This window comes from Metopolophium dirhodum, chromosome 1 (genome assembly GCF_019925205.1).
Source record: "Metopolophium dirhodum isolate CAU chromosome 1, ASM1992520v1, whole genome shotgun sequence".
In the NCBI taxonomy this organism is placed as follows: domain Eukaryota; kingdom Metazoa; phylum Arthropoda; class Insecta; order Hemiptera; family Aphididae; genus Metopolophium; species Metopolophium dirhodum.
This window is the reverse complement of record NC_083560.1, coordinates 97,486,280-97,493,056: the sequence shown is the minus strand read 5'-3', so window position 1 is coordinate 97,493,056 and position 6,777 is coordinate 97,486,280.

Genomic DNA, 6,777 nt, shown 5'->3' with positions numbered 1-6,777 from the left:
ATATTATCTAAATCTTATAAGTAACAAGTATGTAATATTAAACATAAAAACCCAGATGTTCTTTTAAAATATCATTTAAATAGTAGGCAATGCATATATTTGCTTGACCGTGGCCTATCAATACTTATTGACATTACCATGTACTTAAGTAAGTACACAGTTAGAATGTTCCAATAATTTGTATGTATTTTATTTTAAAGATCTAACCTGAATTTCTATTGAAATTATTAATATAGGTAGCATGCGAAAGATCATTTTTCTATATTAAAAATAATTAAAACTCGTCTGAGAAATTCAATGGGTGAAGAAAAATTGGACGCATTTATAATGATGGCATGGCAGTCGAAAAAAATGTTTTTATTTAGTATTGATAATGGTGATATTATTAATATGTTAAAAACTAAAAGTGATTTTTTAAATGATAAACTTTCTTATTAAAATCAAATTGATTGTAGTTTAAATTACATACGTCATAACATAACAAATTTACAATAGTTATTTTATTTAGTCTTATATCAATTAATTAAAATATTTATTAAAATTTAAAAGTTTAATTGTGTTGACAAAAAAAAATATATACATATTATAAAAAAGGTCGTATACTGAGGGCCTCTAAAATTATGATTTTTCCGGACTGTTTTTTTCTCCCAGTCCGCCACTGATGATAAATGTCGAAAAAATGCAATAACATATGCACTTAAGGGATATACCGATTTCTTGCGATTGTTCGACACTTGTATCCAAGCGATTATTTCTGTGTAAATACCGTGACTTAAGTATAGCTGTTTAATTTTGAGCGAACATTCACTTCGTGTAAAACCACATTAATGTAAAAAATGCAATATAAAATGCCAAAAATTATAATATAAAATGCACTTAAAATGGTTTTTAATTAAATTTTTATATTTATATTGATATTATATATTAGTAAATTACATTTTATATGCATAAAAGTGTGTTTATTTGATAAAATAAAAATAAAAATGACCTACTAAAATTATTAATCAACCAACTTTATCTGGAAATTTGTGACTGATATACGATATGTCACAAATAACTTATCTATAGTTATCTAGCAATTGCCTTATTTTATCGACGTATAAGCAGCCAGTGTACAAAAACAAAAAAATGTTTTCAAACATGTCAATTGACGGAATTTGATTAAAAATTACCGGAAAAAGTAAAGTATGACAAAAAAATTGATTTAAAAAAATGTAAAATGTCAAAAAATGCAAAGTAAAAGTTTCATAAATGGATTTGTAGTTACATAATTCAAATTATGTACCTACTTCAAAAGCTACGTTTCACAATCACCAAAAAAAAAATACACTTTCCTACAAATTCACAGCCATAATTATGAGGAAAACATTGTGGCCTATCCAAACCTAACCTATAATACCGTGAGCGATTTTCTTATTTTGTTGTAGGTAATACAAAAATGAATGACCGTAGATACTGTAGATACTGAAAATGTTCATCCAATGTTTATTTAATCATTTCCTACATATACTTTCTAAACATTTTTACTTAATACCTATTGTAAAGCAGTTTTCTGGTTAAGTAATTATGAATACGGGGGACGGAGTGGCCGAGCGGACTAAGGTGTCGGCTGCGGCGCAGCCAACCCGAGTTCGGTACCTCGGTCGCGGGCGGCATTTTTCTTCGGGCAAGTCACGGTGTCCGGAGAACAAGTGAAGAAAAATGATATTATATTATTTTATATTACATATTTTTGCTATTAACGTAAATTATTTTACTAGTACCACAGTAGGTTGAATACATTTTTGCCGAAAACATTGCATTTGAAAATGTTGTTGTGTGTAACAATATAGATTGATGCCATTTTGTATTTTTAAATCACAACAAAATAACTAAAATTGTTAGGTAGGTATTCTTCTTTTAAATAACTAATTTCCTACAAATTTGAACTTAAAATATCAATTAAAAAAACTGTGTTTATATATATTTTAGATTTCTTGATAGAAGTTTGAAATACTTATAAGAAACTTAATTTTACATATTTAAAATCTTAGCTAATAATTGAACATTTTATATATTTTTAAATACCTACTAAACGCTTAATATGCTAATAGACAAAATCCACTCATATGTATTAGAAAGCTTATATTGTAACAATGTGTGAGGCGCCTTGAATTAAATTTTCACGATTTTTACCAAACAAATAAAATACAATTTACATTTAAAGAAAAAAAACAAAACTAATTGAAAATATCCATAAACAACTCGAAACATATTAAAATATTTAAAACATTGTATAGTATAGAAAATGATAAAATAAACATATAAACATATAAACATATGGTGTAAATTTCAATTGTCTATGGTTACTCGTTTATGAATTACAACAAAATAAGAAAATCGTTACACGAGAAATCGAGTAAATATCCAATGTTATAAAAATTTGATCTTCAAACGCTTAATTTGACTTTCACGTAGAAATTTTTTAGTTAGGTTAACAAACTTATGAGGAATCTTGCATTACATTTACAAATCTTAGATTTAAAAAAAAATTATTATGAATATCTAATGCAAAATAATTTGCACATTTTTTTGACTTTTACTTATTTTGTCAAAATTCAAACTTCAAAAAAAGGTGGGTAAGTCGATGCCGCTCTGCTGTACAGTAGGTTTCAAGTGGGACACTATATAATGGATGGTATTAAGGGTGTTGGGGCCGTTCATTTATTAAGGAGTAAAATTTAGGCAATTCAATTTACATGTTGTATAGGCCACGCACGGAACGTACATGTGTGTAAGTATGTTCAATCGATATTAGCATGAGTGAGCTATATGAGTGAGCAGATAGAGATATTTACAAACGCGAATGCACAAATCAGCGATTGACTTCGATGACTATTATCGAAGCACTATTTTGACGAACAAAATGCTTTTACAGGAAAAACTCTCACGCCTCGTTGATATGTCGGATTTTGGTAATATTTTTTTTATCTGAAAGATGAGAAGTTTTTGCAGGTCGGATCAAAGCTCGAATTTTTATTTTATTTTAACAGTAGTAGAAAAATACGTTTGAAAAAGAACACATATTGTGCATTATTCAAATGCATATTTCAGCTTCTATAATTATAATTTTCAAAATCAGGCTTTCATCTGACCTAAAAAATGTTTTCTACTTTTAAATAAAAAAAAAAAAAAATGAACGAAATCCGATTATTCTAGGTACAGGGCGTAGGAGTTCTTCCTGTAAGACATTTTTTTTTGTACCAAAAAACCGGCTGCAACACTTTAATATTTGAATTCATGATATCATATCGTTGTATACGAAAAATGATTCTGATCGGTGACGGTTTGTCAGAGTGGTTATTTTATATTATATTTATATTGTTATTACTAATAACTTATTACCTACTTATTATTATTAATACGGTAGCCGGTAAGTTGAATAATTATTATAAAATTACAGCAACTAAAATAGTTATTCTTGGTTATTAAATATGTAATTTCCTCCAAATTTGAACATATAATAACTATAAAAAAAACTGGGTTTTTATATTTTTGAGATTTTTTGGTTTATAGAATAACGTACTGACGTAGAACCTTGTTGTAAGTTTTCAATCCTTTTATAGGTAATAAAAGTAGATCATTTTATACATTTTTAAATTTTAAATTTGATACATTTTGCCAAAAATCAAACTTTAAATAATTATAAAAAAAATTGTGCCTTTGTATTTTTAATATTTTTTCAACTGCTATTTAAGTAATATATCAGGAGCCTTGTATTAATTTTGTCACTTTTTGGTATAAATAAATAAAATTTTATTGATATTTACAGAAATAAAAACCTAAAAAAATTAAAATTTTAAATTATCAGTAAAAAGCTGAAAACAAGTCAAAATATTTTGAAAATGTTGTAAAGTATAGGAATTAATAAAATAAACATATGATATAAATCTCAAGTGTCTATGGTTATTCGTTTTTTAATTACAATAATTACATGCATGTTTTAAAACGGTCGAAGACATAAGCGCCAAAATTAAATAAGAAAAACAAAGTTGTATTGTATAAAAGTGCCAAAATCTCATGACACCCGTGTGCCACGATTAATAGATATTAAATTTAGAACTATATAATTTATTTAACAATTTATCATTGAACATTTTTATAAGATCGAAAAAAACAAACGATTTATTAAAATTATAATTAATTTCTATTATATATATTGACAATCTTTTATAAGATCGACATTTTTAATTAATTACTTATATAAAATATGAGTTTTGGCGCAAATGATATGTAATTTTTGCATCTTTGGCGCTTCTGTCATATGTTGGATATAAAAATATAATTATAATACAAGAAATAATAAATATATTTAATAGATTAGAAATAAAACTTAATTTAAACTGATCGTATTTTAACGGTGTAGTATTAAACTACAACAAAATTCCCACCATATGATTGGAAATTAATAATTTCAAATTTCAAAATAAATACTCCACTATGTACTGACGTCAAAACTTCTCACACACAAATAGTAATGTTCAAATGGCCACACCTAAATTTCCCAAAGAAGTACCAAGGTTTATTTATTAATAACCTTAATTCTCAACTACTTTTTATGACACTTTAATCCTCTTAGTTAATGTAAATGTTATTGTATTTCTTTCACACATGACAGTATGACAGGAGTGTTACCTTGGCACCCCAAGGTCAAAATGTTGACTTGAAAACCGATTGGTATTATGTAATCTTTTATGTTACAATTTGCAATCACAAAAAAAAATTTTCTAACCAAACCGGTGCCCCGGAAAACTGCGATCCAAATTTCGGGTGCCAGGGTAACACACCTCAGTATCATAGCCGCAACTAGACCTATATTTTTGAGGATGCACAAATTATAAAGAATTTTCAGACCCACACTCTATATATAGGCTATAACAAGATGATCTTACAAAAAAAAAAATTACGCTACTTAAACGTATGACAAAAATTGTGAAAAAAATATTTTGAAAAAAGTTATTACATTCTAAATTAATTTACTTAAAAAAATATTGATATTTTAAAATATTCTAAAAAATTAACTATTTGACTTAGATAAATGTTTTTACCATTAAAATTATTCTTATAATAAGATTTAAAAATTGGCTATTTTAAATTTTTCCAATAAATTTTAATTAAATTTATTTTTTTTTTATTTTCAGTATTTTTTTATATTTTACGTGTAGCGCAAAAGACTGTAAATTATACCTTTATATAAAAAAAATTAAAAATATTGATTTGAACAAAAGTTATTGTGTCCGTCTTTCAAATGTAAAACATAACAAAACTGTTTTGCGCGGGACAACTTTTCTCTCACCATATTTGTGGTAGAACTACTAAATTTTCACAACACGTAAAAAGAAGAACTTTATCTGTGCAACGTGCTTTTTTTTATAATAGCACTATCCAATCATTTTTTAAAAGCAAATGAAAAAATAACAAAAATACAAAATGTTTAGAAGCAAGTAACTATTATTGTATTTATGTTATCTAAAATATAGACTTGTTTTATAAATTATAACAATTAATTATAAACAAGGAAACAATATAAACGCGCTCATATTCGTGGGCAGTCTTTTATCCTGCCAAAGATAAAGATAAATATCATTATCCTGTTTTCTAAGTTATTTTGTTGAAATATTATTAGTTACACAAATAAGTAATAACGACGTAACTGTGACCTGTTCTATACAACATTAAATACTTACCTAAGCTAAAAATGATTTCATAATAATATAATGTTTTACTGTTATAACTGGGAATGTTGGAACATAATAGTGAAGTACCCATTTATTATACTCCTCAATATACACTATGGTACAACATTTTTGTATTTATTGATAATCTTTACTTCAAAATAATCAAAAAATTATAGATTAAGTCCTTTATATTTTAGGGGTGCACAAGTCCCCTATGCACACCCCCCTATTTGCGCCAATGCTCAGTATGACACATTTTATGATTGTATAGGTAGTGATTAAATTATATTTAAGTGGTAAAAATACATTTTTACATTGTAACTTAGTCTAAGGAGTAAAAAAATCTTCGATCCTCACATAATGTTACACACCAGTAGGTTAATATGCTTAATTAATTAATTAATTTAAATTAACTCATCACTCATCACTCATCAAATAATTAAATTATTATTTTGGCCAAATACTGAAGGTACCTAACTACATATTAGTATATTACATATTCACACAATGACACATTAATAATGCATCAATTGTACCTTTTTGTAATTCATACTATACCAATGCATTACATATTAGTATATACCTATTTTTTTAGTGGTCCTTTCGTTCTGACAAAATATGTCACTCTCAAATGAATTATTGGTAATAATAAACCATGTAATTTATTTAAATTATTCAGATCATGAATATTAAATAATTATTCAATTTTATATACGAAAATGTTTTCTAAAGTAACAATGTTTGTTTTTGATGTCTTTATAACTATTTTACTAGGTAGGTAGATATCTATTTTTTTTGTTTTGTGTATAAGAATTTCTAGATATGAATGTCACAACTCACATATTAATATTAATTAGGTACCTGTACAAAAATAATAATGCCATTACACAAATGTCTAATCACTATGCTACACATGATTATACATGATTATTAGCATCGGGCACGGATTAAAGGTGACAAGCGAGGAATTTCCCCGGAGCCAACGTATGTAGAGCCAATTGTGTTGTCAGCTTTAAAATTTTATAAATTGGTAATTTATACTTTTAAAAGTAAAAAGGTG